Source organism: Patagioenas fasciata, chromosome Z (genome assembly GCF_037038585.1).
Source record: "Patagioenas fasciata isolate bPatFas1 chromosome Z, bPatFas1.hap1, whole genome shotgun sequence".
Taxonomy (NCBI): Eukaryota; Metazoa; Chordata; class Aves; order Columbiformes; family Columbidae; genus Patagioenas; species Patagioenas fasciata.
Genome location: NC_092560.1, coordinates 72,245,564 through 72,263,454, shown reverse-complemented (window position 1 = coordinate 72,263,454; position 17,891 = coordinate 72,245,564). Strand labels below are relative to the sequence as shown.

Genomic DNA, 17,891 nt, shown 5'->3' with positions numbered 1-17,891 from the left:
GGTTACAGCCTTGTGTAAAAAGGCTCATACAGCACTGACTCCTGGATCATCTGAACTCAACTATGTCACCATGTATCCAAAACAATCTGCTGAGACTGCTGTGTTCAGCAGCTTGCCCTGAAAAGCATTTGCTGTGGCCAGCACTGCTCATAACTCACTTGTTAGCTGGCCAGTCAAGTGCATAACGGTTTGTGCAAAGAATGCTGCTGGCCTCTGGCCTCAGGGTCAGTTTCACCTGTGGGATCACAGGATAATTAACAAAACCTGGAGGACCACGGGACTACTATGGCCTGAACTAGACTTGTCCCTACTGCTTGGCTCATTAACTCCCTCCTCAAATCTGGCAGGCAGAAGAAACATCCAGCAACCAAGTCCTAAATCGGTGCCAACACCACCCAGCTGATTTGGCAAAGCAAAATTAAGAATAGCTGTACCAGAATACTTCTCATCCTTGGAGGCACGCGACATGCCTGCCAGGAAGCATGTGAACAAGAAGACTACGTTAGTTGTGGGAACTCTCAAATGGAGGACAAAAGATTGAAGGTATTGTAAAAGAGCAGAGCAGAGCAACTTCACAAGAAAGGCACAGGTATAGAGAAAACTGCAAAAGGCATGAAAAAATAGAAGTGCAAGAGGAAAGATAAGAAAAGAAGAAAGGAAATACGTATGTGGAAAAACATACAAAGAAAAAAGGTAAATAGAAGGAAATGAAGGTGAGAAAGAGGAGCTTGTATTTAATTGTATTTTTATCTGGTATATAGTAAATGACACTTCAGATTTGCTGCTATCGTTATTTCTTTTCCTAATATTGGTTGCTGACCTGAAAAAATCGTTAGTAACATATCGTAAGTACCTTGCAGTTCATGCTTGTCCCAGTGAGCTTCCAGAAAAGCTGTCTCTGGGTTTTCAACAAAAGGAGATGGTAATTTACATCTAGTTTATTTTTGCTAATGAAAGCAGGAAGAATAAAAATGCTTTGACAGCTGCTATCAGGTGAGGCTGATCTTGTCCAATGAGCTGGGTCAAAGCAACGCCAAAAACCTATAAGAACTGGAGTAAGAAGAACATGGTATGGGGAGAAAGCAAGTCAAAAGCTCTCTGCTTGTTGGGCTCATGAAACAGCAGATTACTGCAGGCTTCATGGTGGAGGGGAAGGCATGGCAGCTAGAGCAGCAAGTGCCTTGTATGACCACAACTTCGCTCAATGAAAATCTAATTGAATCTGGGACACATGTCATTTCTTCTGTAAGTCTGGGCTTTACCAGCCAGGTCTTTTACAGAAGCAGCTGCAGGAAACTGGACGGGTTTTCATCTAGCATTGTCAGTTTCTGGTAAACTTTGATTCTTGCTCACATGTACTTCTGCAATTTCATCTTTCAGGTGGTATTTCAGCACTGCTGACCTCTTTTCTTTTAAATAGTAAGACAAAAGAGAAAAGGAAAAAGGCAGGAAGTGCAAAAGCTTTGGAAAAAATAACTACTGAAACCATTAATGCACAAAATATCTCTAGTTGAACCCAGTCTTTTTTTTATCCCAAATCAGTTTGTCCATCCATAAGGTTAATTGTATGGGAAGAGGAGAGCGAGAAAAGAAACTTTTCTCCTGTGTGTACCTCAGATTAGCAAAATGATGCAATTTATCTGCAGAAAAGAAACATAAACAAAGGCTATGCTTTGCAGGCACTGTGTTGTAATACCTCCCAAAAACAGACTTTGGACTGTACTATTTCCTTGTTTTTTCTGGTCATCTTTCTCTCCTTCCTCTCGCTTTGCATATGCTCAAAGACCCTAATTAGCCCAACCTGCCTTGTAAACACAAGTATAAATAATACATTTTAAAACTGACTTAAGAAGTATTGCCTGTCATCTTTTCCACAGAAAGTGCATTGCTTTTGTACACATTGGACCTTTGGGAGTAGAAAATGAGAAATCCCAGGGAGAAGCCTAACAGGAGACCTACAGTTTTTGGTTTAATAATTGCTCAACAACTGAAGCATAATTACCACAGCTCAGGGAGATAATCATAAACAGAGCTGCCATCAAATTAAGTGAGACACTTCCCATATGTCTGCACTTCTTTTATATGCATGTGTAAGCAGAGGGAGAGGAGCAGGGAGCATTCATGTCAAGTGATAAATACCAGCCCCTGGGACTTCTTGGAAAACAAATGGGATCATTTTGGAGAACCTAACTATCATTATTATGATTATTTATTATTAAAAGCTATGCAGTAAGAAAAAGCAGCATCAGGTGATTATTGCTATGTACATAGAGAACTTTCAGCATTTAATGTAAAATATTCCCTCATGTCAAACCAATAATCACCCTTTCAAAATTACGCCATAGAGAGTCATATGTATAGAGTGTTGAGTATAAATCTTTTGATTCCCTGTTGTAATGTGCAAAGTGTCGCCTCTCACATGAGGGCTGCTGCTGCAGGGCTTTGTGGCAGCTGAAAAGCACATGCTGTGCTTCCCCTGCATTCTCCCTCCGCTCTCCTTACAGTTTTTCAAAGTCTCTCTTGATAAATGTCTTCAGAAAAATATTTTATGAGGTGCTTACCTATAAAAATATATCTTTCAAGGCCATGTACACAATGAGGCCTTAAACACTAACCACACACAAGAAACACTGTTCATTTGGTCCAGCATGTAGATGGGAGGAAATCAAAACCCACCAGAGCTTGGTCAGAGCCAAGGTGGAACCTATTAGCAGTTTGTTGTGACTTGACGTTATTCACCTGCTGCGGGAGAGAAGAGGAGCCCCTCGTGGAAGATGTCCTTTTATTTAAATGGGTGTTCATGCCTCAAGATGTAGAGTCTGAAAACACCAGAGTGTGTGATCAAAGACATGGGACAGCTTCCGTATGAGGGAAAACTAAATATGTTCAGACTCCTGGGTGGAAAGGAGGGAATAGTAAGGGAAAGATACGGCCCAGGTCCGAAAACAAATGCCATGAATGGTTTGAAAAAGTGCTTGGGGAACAATTATTCATTGTTTTTTTGCATAGCACAGGAGCAAGCTACCAGGTTTAAAGCAAACAAAGTATTTTTTCAGCCAGCACATGTGGCGGTAGCAAATTCGACGAATCCAGACGCCGGCATAAGCTCTTTGATCGAACGGGCGGGCCGGGCGAGAGTAAGGAGTCTAATTCAATGTGAATTTACCATCCGTACTCTTTAATGAACTCTTAAACAACACTGAATATCAATGTCCCCGAGACCACGTTTTTCCAAGCCTTATATACTCTATACCAAAAGGCCATGCGGCAAGCGCAGGCTACAATTGGTTACACTCACAGTCACTCATGCCCCCCCACTATGGTGATTGGCTGCAGGGCACTGTTCACAGACTGTTCATGCGCAGCGGCAACGCCCCTCCTGCAGCCCGGGTCGAGAGCAGAGCGGCTCCTGTTTACTGTCCTTTTGTCTCTGGTGTCTCAGGGAAATCCTTCCGTGTAGCACAGCCGCATCAAGCCCTGGCTTGTTCACAGCACACAGCCAGTAACTCTCCACAATTCCTCCTTTTTTTTTTTTTTTCTTTTTGGACAAGCCAGGATTGATTAGCTGTGTGTTCTAATCCTTCTTTGATATGTGATAAAAAACAACTTATACATAACATATAAATAACAATAACAATCAACATAAACAGTGCACTTTGCAATAAACCTGAGGTATTCCATTGCCATTTAAATATCGCAATGGATTGATTAAACAAATTCCAAGAACTTTGGTTTAAAGATACTCAACTTATAACAAACGATGTGCTGGGTGTTGATAAACTTACTCAAGAGCTAGTGGTGTTTAAAGATCTACTTATATAACTATAGTACGCATACATGTCACGGCTAAATCAATGCAAAGGTTACACCTCACTCTGTGACCTCCGAGGGTTCTGCTGCAGGGAGTTGACTTGGTCGAGTTTGTTTCAACTCCGGCTTTACTGCTCGGCTTGGAACCCACAATGGACCTTGATCTGTGGAGAGACACATATACCCTCTACCATTAAAAATAACAGGTACTGGTCCCTTCCACAATCCAGTGGTGGGATCACGATATCTCACCATGAATTCCGGTAAAGTGTTTTTCCTTCCTAGTCTGATCTGATAATGATGAATGATCACAGGAGGCTCCTCATGATCTCCAGTTAGACATAAATAATTCAAGGTAAACAACACCTTTGCTAAACGCTGTTGACAATCTAACTCTTCCTGCTTCTGTTTGCTCAAATACCCTTTAATCATTTGATGTGCTCTCTCGATGATTCCTTGGCCTGTTGGGGAATGAGGTATACCTGTAACGTGTTTCACTCCCCATTTCATTAGAAAAGTTCTAACTTTCTGGCTAACATAGGCAGGGCCATTGTCTGTCTTAATCTTTTCTGGGACACCCATTACAGCAAAACAAGCTGTAAGATGTTTACATACATGTAGTGCTTTTTCCCCTGGTAAAGCAGTAGCCCATATCATTTTTGAAAAAGTATCAATTGTGACATGCACATATTTAAGTCTTCCAAATTCTGGCACATGTGTCACATCCATTTGCCATACTTCTAAGGCTTTTAAACCTCGAGGATTGACACCGATTCCTATACCTAACATCTGGCTTCCACACTGAGGACATGCCTGTACAATACTTCTTGCTTCATTTAAAGTTAAATCGAATTGTCTTTGGAGACCTCTGGCATTCTGATGAAAGCTCTCATGACTTTGTCTCGCTTGTTGGAATTTATCTGTTGGAGGCATGTGCTGTACTGAACTTACTAAACTATCTGCAATTTGATTTCCTTCACCTAGACCAAGATTCCATTGATGACTGCGGATGTGAATCACACAACAGGGTTCTTTTCTTTGATTTAAAATAGCTCTCAATTGTACAAACAATTTTCCTAATCGAGGATTATTCGATTGTCTTAACAGGGCATTTTCCATTCTGGGTATTACACCTGCTACATACAAAGAATCTGTGACAACATTTAAAGCAGATTTCAGCCAATTATTTAAGGCCCATATTGCTGCCGTGAGCTCTAAAGTCTGCAATGAATCCTCTTTTGAACCTTCAATTAAATGCTGTTTCCATTGACTATTCTCTTGCCAGACACATGCTGCCTGGTGTCTTCGTTTTCCTGCATCTGTATATACTGTAAGGCCTTCAACAGGTTTTGCTTTTACTTTGCTCCTCTCTAACCACTGATTTGTTCTAAGGAATTGCCATAGTTTACCTTTTGGTTGTCGTGAATGTACCTTGCCTATAAATCCTAATAATGCATTCTGTATAGGCATCGAATGTCTCAGCCACCATTCTAAATCGGCTCCATTTATCGGAATACTGATGTCATCTGGTTCCTGACCGCTAATTTCTAATATTCGAGATCTTCCTTTTCGAATCAATTCTCCAATTGCTTCTGGTCTCGTTTGAATACTGAATTTTGGTTGGACACTGAGAAAAATCCACTCTAATAATCGCAAATCATTTTCTGGTTTTGATCTGACAGTGGCACAAAAGGAAGAATCTGTAGCAACATCTATGGGGAATTCCCCGTTTTTGTTTTGCCACTGGCAGATGACTGCACACGGATGTTCTAGATTGCTAATAAGGAGGGAAATTGGTCGATCAGAAAGTCTTCGGCTAGACCAATTTGTCTGTACTTTTTGTATAATATCAGAAAGACATTTGAGATGCACGGACTCTAAGCTTATTTTCTTAGCTGGATCACCTCCTTTTAGAAGTGAAGTAAGAGGTGCTATATCATTGTTAGTAATGCCTACGCAATTTCTAATCCATTGTATGTCCCCTAACAATTTTTGGACATCATTTAATGTTTGTAAATCAGTATGTAATTCAATTTTTTGTGGACGAATCTGTGCATCACAAATGGACCAACCAAGGTATTTCCAAGGTGCAGACTTTTGAACTTTCTCTGGAGCTATAACCAACCCCTTTTCTTTGAGTTTGATTGTAATTTGGACTATGGAACTTTCTGTGAACTCAGCATGTTGACAGAACAGAATATCATCCATATAATGATAAATAATTGTTTGTTTCCATGATGCACGAATAGGTTGAAGTGCCCATGCAACATACATTTGGCACAGTGTAGGAGAATTTTTCATACCTTGCGGTAGCACTACCCACTCATACCTTTTAGCTGGTTCCACTTTGTTTACTGAAGGCAGTGTAAATGCAAAACGCTGTGTATCTTGCTCATGTAAAGGAATGGTAAAGAAACAATCCTTTAAATCTATAATTAGAATATGCCAATTTTCTGGTAACATTACAGGTGATGGTAATCCAGGTTGTAAAGCACCCATGGCTTGCATTTGATCATTTACCTTTCGCAAGTCATGTAATAATCGCCACTTTCCACTCTTTTTTGGTATTACAAAAATTGGGGTATTCCATGGACTAGTAGAAGGCTTGATATGGCCTGCAACTAATTGCTCTTCTACTAATTCACGTGCCTTTTGCAGTCGCTCTTCTGTTAATGGCCACTGGTCAACCCAAACTGGGCTATCTGTTAACCAGGTCAATGGAGGGTTGGGCAACTGCTTTCCAGTGACCACTAAGGAAAAGGTGAAGTAGTTAACACGGCACCAAGTTGCCCCAAGACATCACGGCCAATAAGCGCCTCAAGGCTGCTTGGCAATTCCATTACATACACCCTAAGGGTAACACATTGACCTTCAGGGAAGCTAATGGAAATGGGATCAACACTTATATTTGGAGTAGTTTGACCCCCTACTCCAGCAACAGTGGAAGAGATTGATTTTTGAAGTTTCCAATTTCGTGGCCATTTGAATTGACTAATGATGGAGACATCAGCTCCAGTATCAAGCATTGCATTTACCTCTACAACAACAGTAGAATCAGACTGAAATAGTTGCACACGTAACATGGGACGCTGAGTCATTGATGAGGTGAAGCAAACTGCAGGACCTGTCGATCCAAATCCTTTATCACGCCTTTCTGTTGAGGATGCTGGAGGGACTCCTGGAAGCATTGGTAGGCAGTTTTCCAGTGCTACTACCTGAGCTATTCTACTCCCAGAAGGAATAAAAATTGGCGGATGCAGAGTGTAGGCCAGGATTTGAACAGTTCCTGTGAAATCTGCATCAATTATACCTGGTATTACTATAAGACCTTTGATACTAGCAGAAGAACGGCCAATCAATAGGCCTCCAATGAGACTATCTTGTCGAAATAAAGGTCCTTTAGCATTCGTTGGTATTCTGTGAATTGCAGTATTGGTCAATGTTATATTTACTGCTGTCTCCACATCAACTCCGAGGCTTCCTGCGGTGCTTGGCTTGTTGAGGTGAAAGAAGCCTGGTTCACAGTTGGTCGCTGATTGGGATACAGGTTTGGAGATGTTCTTTGTGTCCGGTAGCTGCTGAACGTATACCATAGCTTGTGGTTGTTTGTTTTGCTTGCTGCAAAATTTTCCAATCGTGTGGTTCCCATACCGCTGTCTGAGTGTTCATATTTTGAATTACCGGTAGGGCTAATTTTGCTGGAGACCAATCACCTTCTAGAATGGCATCTTTGATGACCCCTGACCATCTGCCATGTCGGGGCTGCGGCTGGTCAGTAGAATCTATAGGCAACTTTGATTGCATTGTTTGTGAAGGGCAAGCTGGTTTTTGAAACTCAATTTGTTCCTTATTATTCTCTACATTTGACACTCTTAAGTTAAGTTGTTCAAGCTTGTTGGTAATGACTTGCAGTAACTGCTCTACTGCTTGGGGTGAGCCCAATGATGTAGGAGGAGGCTCACAAAAAACTTCCGCGGGTGCTTGCGGAGGCAAAGTTTGAGGCGGCCCCGGCCCCGGCGACGGCGCCGGCCCGGCCTCCACGCTTTTCTCGGAGGCAGGGGGGGCGTCCGGCTCGGGGCAGGGCAGAGGCGGAGCGGTAGGAGGAGGGCGGCACTCAGGGCCTCCCACATCCGGACAGTCGACTAGTTGCACTTCCGCCTTCTTGGCGCATTGCCCCAGAGACTCGGAGGGGGAAACTTCCGGTTCTTTGTTTACGAGCCGCGCAGTTTCTAATCCGCGTTGCAGATCGGATTGTGAAAGTATTGGCTGAGCCGGGACCCCGCGACCACCCCGAACGGCAGGCAGACCCCACAGAGTAGCCCACAGGCCCCTCTTTTCTTTTGGACGACAAGTTTTATCAGTCCAGGTTTGTTCTGGGACAAGCGCCTCCGCGGCTCTTAGGGCGGCACGTTGTTCCGATTTCAAAACTTCTAATGATTCTAATACGGTTTTCCACAATTCTCTCACAGCTTTAATTTCTTTCTCTTCTTCCCCTCTGATAGTTTTGTCCCACATAGTGTCCCCCACTGATCTCCATTCCGTTGGGGAAAACAAAAGTGGAACTTCCCCAAAGTGTCCCCACTTCTGAGCTAAAAAAATCAATGTGATTAGCTTTTCCTGTGACGATTCAATACCTCTCTTAGAGAGAATAGTCGTCAGCAGTGCCGCGGCTGTTTCAATATCCATTATCTTATCAGCGCGGTCTTAACGTAGGATGCGAGTGGCCAGCTCGACTGGTGCCCGTCTTTTGATACCGGACTAAGCACACTATCCCACACCCCGGCTTGGCTCCGTTTTTATGAACGCTGCTCACCGCAGTAATTTCGATCCGGAGCGATATGCTTTGCTAACGATCCATCCCTCTGCTACCATTTGTAGATCCGAAGCGTTATGCTCTGCTAACGAACCATCCTCTGCTACCAAATGTGGCGGTAGCAAATTCGACGAATCCAGACGCCGGCATAAGCTCTTTGATCGAACGGGCGGGCCGGGCGAGAGTAAGGAGTCTAATTCAATGTGAATTTACCATCCGTACTCTTTAATGAACTCTTAAACAACACTGAATATCAATGTCCCCGAGACCACGTTTTTCCAAGCCTTATATACTCTATACCAAAAGGCCATGCGGCAAGCGCAGGCTACAATTGGTTACACTCACAGTCACTCATGCCCCCCCACTATGGTGATTGGCTGCAGGGCACTGTTCACAGACTGTTCATGCGCAGCGGCAACGCCCCTCCTGCAGCCCGGGTCGAGAGCAGAGCGGCTCCTGTTTACTGTCCTTTTGTCTCTGGTGTCTCAGGGAAATCCTTCCGTGTAGCACAGCCGCATCAAGCCCTGGCTTGTTCACAGCACACAGCCAGTAACTCTCCACAAGCACATAATTATACTGTAGAGCTCACTGTCGCAACACATAGTAAAGATGAGGAATAGAAGTGCATTCAAAGAGCAGAAGAAGGTTGCATTAGCTATATGCCTGTATATTTGTACTTCATTGAAACAGTAGCAGGCACTTTTTGGGTGGGGAATTGCTATCAGGTCATCATGATCACAATGAATGAATCTCAAATCTCATAGCTGCCACTTTCACCTGTGCAGTGCTGCTTAATAACTTGCAGAGGCATTAGTTCAAGTATGACACTCAGAGAAAAACTTTACTTTTGAATCCCTGGGATGTATTTCTCCTGTATTTCACATTTCCAAAATATCATGGCCACTATAGTCCCATTTCAGAAGCAGCTCATTACAGCCGCTTGTTTTTGTAAAATATTTTCCATTATTTTCAGTGTGCTAGTCATATCACACTGGAAGGTAAACAACCTGTGATTGCCTGAAAGAAACTGCATTTACTGTTACAGCTCTTCAATTCAGAAGAAAATTTCAAGATGTGTTACTTTCAAAAGAAATCAGCCATCAAGGAAACCCAACAACAGGTACCTTTCATTCTCATTTCTCAGTGTATTATGAATATTCTTTTAAGTCCTGAGATTTTGTTTTCTGCAATAAAAATATTACGTTTCTCCTCTCAGTGTACCAGAATCCAGGTGCTAGACTGACTCACAAGATTGTAGACTGTGGCACACTTAGAGCTTGACTGGAAGTATCAGCTCAGTTCATCGTTTTACATGATATTATTCCAGCTACATAAACCAAAGAAACAGCAGTGAATGAAGAAGCAGCTAGATCTGTTCTTGTTTCATGGTACAGTCAGCAAGAAAATATTACCAATATGGCATATTCCTAAATGTAACTGGTTCCATATGGCCACTGTCCTTTGCAATGAGATCCGTGCGGCTGCAAATTGCTGAGACAGCGCTGCATTGCTTGTTTCGATTACTCTTTACGTTAAAAGAAATAAAATTACGATAGCAAAGAAAACAACACACAGAAGACAGGTGAAAACAGGGCTGCCAAGGTGCTATTCCATCTTCCACTATCTACAGGCCTTTATGCTCTTGGTTTAGACAGACATACCATTCCAGGCAGGGAGGCACCAGTGCGGTCTAGGATTTGACATGCTGTAGGTGCTTGGGTTTGATTTTGCTCTTTTTAAGGTGTCTACAGTGAGTTTGATTTTTGCAGATCACAAGAGGAAGAGTAGCAATAGAATGATGTTAGATTTCCTCTGAAATACATGTAGTTTGTACTCTAGGGAAGCTCATTTATTCCAATACAAACTTGCTTTAGCTTCAAAGACTATGTGAGACCTTGGTTTGCTGTAGGCAAGAACAATTTGTCCATTACATTGGTGACTTATTTGGGGGCGTTTTTTTATTTCAAGTTTTTTATATTAGTTAGAACACAGGAACAAATCACTTCACACTTTCCATGAAGATTTCCCAGTACCTGTGTTCCTTGAGTGACACCAATTTGTGTCTCTGCCTTGGGTAAGCCACATTAGCTGGAGTAACATCTGAGGGAAGCACGTTTCGTTCACACACACAGCAGTGGCACATCACAGGGGCACTAGGTCAGTGCAGTGAATGGCTGCTTCTTGCCCAGCTTCTTCAACCATTCCTTCCTTTACAGAACTATGTCAGACTTGCTCCGCAGTCGTCTCCTTTCCTGTCAGACAAAGTGTAGCAGGGAGCAGACAAGAACTTAGGCACCAGAGTTAAGGCTCCCTCCTGCTCTTCTCTATCTCTTTTTCATATACTTCTGTCCAAGATATAGCAGCAACCTTTCAAGCCAGATGCTTCCCTATCACATCCTATACTCTGTCCCAGACAAACACAACATATCCTTCCAGTCGTCCTGTGGACTAATATGCCGTGTGCCTTTCACTACCAAAACTAGGCCTTGCAGTTTACCTTCAAGGGGATCCTGTGTCGTGTTACAGGCATTAACTGGATGATTTCAAAGTTCTTCTGAGTTCTAGCTGTCTCCCAAGACTGTACGCTGAATGGAAAATGTCTTTTTTTTTTACCTTTCTGTGTTTGTATAGATGTATGTATATCTTGTACAGCTTAATACTAGATCAAATTTTAAGTGTTACACATGTTGTTTTTTCATGCTGGTAGTAGAAAATATAGGACCATCCAAGCAAAATCAGAGCAGACTGCACCTTGCTTCTGACAATCCTCAGGCTTCAAAAGAAAGTGAAAAACAACAGGAAATCATGTGATGTATCTACTAATTCATGGAATAACACTGGTGGCAGAAAGTTACCTTCCTGTCCCTCCATGTCTGCCCAGACACCTAGCTTTCAGTTATTTTTATTACTATGTGAGACTGCAGAGCTACAATTGTTACTATGCAGTGTAATAAAACAAGTGCCTTTTTAGATTTGCCAAGTGTGTGTACAGTTGCAAGTACACAGAGGGTAGCTCCTTTTCATTTTTGCACACTAATCTATTGTACAAATGTTTAAACACAGCATGGAAACCTTTGCTGATAAATGCATGGAAGAAATATCACCTGTAGACAATGACTCATGTCTGCTTCATGCGTTTCTGTCCTACATTCTACCATATATTTGGGAGGGGAGAAGTTATCATATGGATTAAGTTAGTAACACTCATCCTCACATTTTCAGAAAGCGCTTATCCTTAAATCATATCTCTTTGGACCCTGACAGGCTTTCACACCTAGTCTTATTTCATGCTGGAACTTTCCAGGGACACATTAGTCGTGCTTCACAAATCACCGTGTTTGCTAGTGAATGACACACCCTAAGCAAGCATTACTTAAATCCATGAAAGAACTGGGAGCATTTTACACTTCTGTTGGTGTTGAGCTAAAGAGCCTATCTCCTTTAGGCTTCTACCATATGTTTTGGTCTTAAAACAAGTATCTTAATAAGGCAGTCACAGAAGATTTTGATTAGTGTGAGGTTCCTGTGATATCTTTATCTCCTAGTATCTTTCCTCCACATTTATCTGCAGGCATTTTTTTTAGAATCTAAGGCATACTAATTAGAGATCATAACAGGCATTTTTTTAGCCAATTGCTTTCTTATATTGGTTGACTAAAAATGTCTCCTCTCTCCAGTTTACTATGTTAATATCTAATATAGAAAAAACATATAAGTAGCGAGTGTCTCTTCTGCATGAATAGAGTGTAACTCACCTGATATGAAAGATCAGACACATAAGACTGTATCTAAATAGTGTAAACTAAACTATTCCTCTGAAAAGAAAGTCTTTTATAAGTCAAAGTATGAAGTTATTAATCTAGAAATGAACTCTGAAATAAACTCTGAAAATGGCAGAAAATCAAGAGCAGAAGTCTCAGAGATTATAAAGTCTCCTGCAGAAGGATATGACAACTTATTTCACCTCAGATAGGTTACTACCATCCCAGTGACCAAACAATTTTCAAAACGCTTTTGACTGCAATGTTGTTGGCCTTCAAAGAGCTGAGTTCCAGGAAAGCATCAGTCAGCCTGACTGCTGGCTTTATAATGCAGGTGGAATAAGTCCAGGCAGCACCAATTATCAGGTATACGAAGTAATGTTCTCAGGTAATAACCCAGCAGAGCATGAGACAAGAGCCAGGCTGAAGGAAGTCTTACCAGCTCCATGAACACTGAAATTAGTAGTGTTACAAGCGAATTTGGCCAGGAGTCTGTTTATTTCAGCTCATTGTGTTTGACTGCCTTTTCCAGAAGACAAGGCTTCTGAAGTCTGCAGAAGCAGTGCAGGTCAATGGTGTTCTAATAGGGACAAGCAGGGGTTTTGTGTAACCTGGATCATTTATTGGAAACAGAGAGTCCCACCATGAGGTAGCGGATTGTGACGTAAGGGAATTGCATACAGCCACATCACAATAGAACCCAGGCTGATTTGAAATAATTTTGCAAGTTTCTTCTACAGCTTTGAAGATGTCTGTGCAGAAAATGTTTTATTTCTGAGGAGTGCAGCCTGTATTCCTTAGTGTGACAAGGTGCATCAGCTGGCTGTTGATACAAACTTCCTAGACAAGTGTACAAGGTCTTTTAAGCTCCCTCTGTTCTTGGAGGAGAAAAATTAACACCTCAAGAGGGCAGTAAATCTCATCTGAAGACAAGCAACGTCTGGAGCTGCGTATCTACTAACCATAAAGACTGAGTGGACTACCAACTTACAATAAGTGGCTATGTTTTAGATAGCAGAACATTAAATTCATTTTATCTGTGTCCCATTGTGCACCCAGGTAACACAGAAAGACAAAAAGGCTGTTCCCATGTGAGTGTCCACACCCTGGCTTCTGCACCCAGACAAGGATAACTTGAAGGCAGGCAATGATTTGGCCTTCCAAGGAAGCCAGATCTCACCACTTTCTTGTGAAATTACCCTGCCTTTGAAGACAAGATAGAGCACAAAACTATAAGGAAACTGTGCAAAACCAGAGAGCTAAATCTCTGGTCTGCACAGCTAAATAAGTTGCCTGATAATTAAGAAAAGTCAGGTAGATGAATTTTAGCAACTGAAATTCTCTTGTTTGATATGACAGAAGGAAGAAGTATGTTCTCTGCCCTGGGTAAATAATAGTTCTTTTCAAACCTATAGGCATCTTTAGTCTTATCTATTGAAATAGAAGAGCTCACATGCCTAAAACAAAGCCTACGAGTTAGGAGACGTATCATCCCCATGGTCTCAATGGTGTTAAGCTGGGAAAACAGGACAGATATGCAGGTAACCAGTTCAGTAAAACAGATTATGAAGAAGAGAGAACGAATCAGTGCTGCTTCATTGAGAAGCCTGGTTGTTGCAGAAATATGTTTGGGGCTGTTTGGTGTGTAAACTGCACAGTCACTGTGAACTAACATACAACATAGCTTTCTGCCTAGCCCTAAACACATTCTTCGTCACCGTAACAAAAGCCACAGCTGTAAACAGTTAATGGTGCAATTGCTTGATCAACAGCCATCAGAATAAAAGTAAGATGAGCCCATCTTTGTTGCCTCAACAGCCCTCACCTCTGCTACAAAAATGCTTTTTAACTGGCTACAGATGGGCTTCTTCACAAGTGTTTCTAATTCAGTTAAACATCTTGATAGGAAATGTCATAAATTACATGTATGAGACTGTCAGTAGAATTTTCAGCAGACATAACGTGAGTTCATATGGAAATAAAATGAGAACTTTGGACAAATTTCTGAGCCTATAAATGTTCAACTTCACCTACAATCCCACTCACAAAGACACCTGGGAAATCATTGATGATCCTAGATAATGTGTGATTGGTGGAAGAGGGAGACTCATAGGCTGTAATTTCCCTACACCTTGGACTGTAATCTTCCTGCGTTTTCCACAAGTAATTCCCCTTACACATTTCAGAAGTGATAAAACGTATCACAAATGAGCCATTTTGTACATATCCAGGATACTCATCTCCGGCTGGGAAAAAAAAAAAATCTCTTTGCACTTTGATATTTATTTCCAGATATATTTATTCTTCTGGTAGGCATTTGAGACCTGGGCGCTGAAAAGACGCATGCATGTACTTAGCAATATATATGTGAGTACCACCATTGATCTCAGCAGGACTGCCTTTTGTCTGAAGTCAGTGAGACTACTCATGTCTGAAATTGGGAAAGTAAATTAAACCCTTTCAGGATCAGGGTTACAGCAAATATTTTTTTCATTCAACATTGATTAATGAAAAAATGTTATTTTCAGAACTAGTATTTTCTTTTATTGATACTTTTTGTTTTATCAATAAGACTATCTCAGTTCAGACACTAATTCTGCTCTATTTTTCTCACAGTTGTGAAATTCCATACTGGATTTTTTTTTAATTGGTATTTTCTTGTTTTCACTGCAAAGTCTGTTAACTTTGAAGTATTGTATGCTACCATGTAGCCACATTTTAGAGGTGTTGACTGGTTTCCTGAACAGTTAAGTATATCTACTGCATGTGGTTCTTTTCTATTTTATGGGATTCATATGCTACACAACTCACTTTTATGCCTCTGGTTCTTCATTAAGGAGTGTGATTAACATCTATCATTGTCAAATTTGCATTGAAATAGAAACCATTGCTTTGAAGCATCACGGAGTTGAACTCCATGTTCTGGAACTGATGTGATTCTACACACACCACTCATCCTAACATGGTTTCAGGTTAAGGCCAGTTGCTGCATATCTATAACTCACAGTTTTATCCACCCTTTTGACCTCTCTGGAGTCTCCTTCAAACCTCCACTCTTTGCTTCATCTTATTGGTCAGCTAAGCATTCTCAGTAAGTGCAGCTGGACTTCAGCCAGTACTGGTTTCCTTCCAAGATCACATAAACAGCAATAAATTTAGCAACAACTAAACAACACACTTTAGTCGAAGTGTTGCTTATATTAAATAGGAGGAATGAGATTAAAGAAAAAAAGACATTATAAAACAACAAGAATTTGTATTTGTGTCCATCTTAAACTAAGACGGAATACACAAGGAAAAGCCTGGCTTCTTCAGATTGCAAAGAAATATGAGAAGCAATTTCTCAATAGTACTATGCATAGAATGGGTTAGATTTGTTGTCTGTTGTTCTTCCCACATCTTGGTTCTCAAAAATTCACATTTAGTGATAGTCAAAGAAGCAGGATTTCCTCAAATAGTAGCTCATATGTGGCCATTTACACTTCAGAAGTTCTTAACCCCAAGGTATTCTACCTCCATTTGGTATTACTAAGTAAGATTTTCTGCTCATTCTGCCAGCACAGCAACCGGCAATTAAACACACATATTTAATCACCAGTCATTCCAGTAACCCGAACACAAGTCAATACTAACAAACTAAGTGATATAATCCAAATATATGTTTATGTATATACATTTACTTATATCATTCTGTGGATTCTAATACCAATTCTGATTTCCTGTACTTCCTTTCCAGTCAGAAGTTTCTTTTTCCTTTGTTCACTGAGAAATTACTATCAACCACATACTAAAATGGTGATGGCATTCTTTAAGAGTGATTCAGATTGTATGCCCTAAAACCACAGATAGGTTGTACTAGATCCACTGCTGTGAAATTGCTGGGTCAGATACCAATCATAGAAATGTCTTCACTTTACAAGAAAAGAGTCAGGCTAACATTTTCTTGCCAGTCTGGAAATACTCAGCTTTAACTGTTACTTTCAAAGCTCTAACTTTGTTTCCTGGCAAATGACATTCAGAGAGATCCCAAATTATTTCCTATATTTGGCTCATTTAAAAAAAAAAAAAAAAATCTTGAGGAATGCTGTCTAATCCATTTCTGTTTCCAGTTTGGTCCTTCCAAATGGTTACTGAAACAAGTAGCCTTAGGCAGCCAGCAAATACAGTAAAGACAGTTGAATCCATAGAAACCAGTCAAGGAAACAGTTTTTAGCCTGTTTCCTGAAGAAATGTACTGGTACCTGTATCTGTTCATCTGCCTGTTTGTACTTCTGAGTCCTCATAGTCTGTCATTGCTTGTCAGTTTTAACCAATGTGCAGAGAACATACTGCAAAACACTTTCATGCATTTTCTGGAAAAAGCCAGTCAAATAGAGAGGAGAAAGCAATGAGGCAGAGACTACAAGCTGCACTCTCAACCCTGATTCGTTCTCAGGGAGTCCACATGGGTGAAAGATAGCATGAACATCCCAAAAAGAGGAAAGGACTTGGTCAGTGTTTACACTTCACAAGGCATCAGACAACCCAGCTTTGAGGCATAAATTTGCAGGAGCCCAGTCCTGTTCTTCCTGCTCCTCCTGGAACTAGTTATTGATCCATCCACTGATTACCATCAGAAGTGGTGATGACTACCACCAAGTTCACTGCAATGCATGTAGGGGCATGTATTAATAAAATGTGATGCACCAGTTAATTGTTTAGAATACACTTGTACACAGTGAGTCTTTAAATGTTGTTATAATTTTAGTGATAAGAATAGCCATAATAGTATCTCAAAATTGCATATTTGTTTTCCACCACAGATTACAAAAACTATTCAGAAAATGCATAACATTTTTACTTCCCTTTCACAGATGAGGCAAAAGGGACAAGGGGTGTCGGTAATCTGAAGAGGTGAAAAGAGATCCAGCTCTACCTTCTGAGTATTCGATTATGTCAACAAATAACAACAGGTCCTGGAACAGTAGTTTGTAAATACCATTACCCCAGAATCCGTGCGAGGAAGGAGAGACCCAGACAGTTTTACTGATATCACGCAGTATCAGAGCAAATAGTAGGAGTGGAAACACTCACCTCTGCCTCACCTTCCAAACTCTAGGCCATGCTCCTTTCCCTGTACCCATGTTCTCAGCTTTATGAATCCACTCCATATAAAATTGCCAAATCACTATATAGTTAAGCGATTCAAGGCTCATATTACAGTATGCATTGTGATTGGGAAAATATTTTCAAACACTGTTTAAACTTACAATAACTCTTCAGAACTTGTTTTTATATTTGTAGCCTTTTATCTCTTCCTAGTGCAGACAGAGACCTGACTCTATTAATCTGCAACTGATTTGTGTGATGGCAACATTTCCAGCTGCACAAGTGCTGTAACATCTACACCTAAATTAGCTTATGAGTCAACATAACTAGTTGGGTTATTACATGTATTGCATCAATTATCTACAAATGAAATACAGCTGCATTGTCTGTTGCACCATTTTAAAACACTCTCTTAACGA

General features: G+C 41.0%; 1 long non-coding RNA gene across 2 annotated transcripts in view; it reads left to right on the top strand.

The window, feature by feature from the left end:
• The first annotated feature begins 214 nt into the window (after positions 1–214).
• LOC139826515 (uncharacterized) overlaps positions 215–17,891 on the top strand; it is a 51,820-nt gene continuing 34,143 nt past the window's right edge. Inside the window, exons 1-2 of one of the 2 annotated variants that reach the window (XR_011736624.1) lie at positions 215–693; positions 9,669–9,743. This is a non-coding gene — a long non-coding RNA (uncharacterized lncRNA). The remainder of the gene's footprint in view (positions 694–9,668; positions 9,744–17,891) is intronic. The other variant, XR_011736623.1, reaches the window with a different exon arrangement.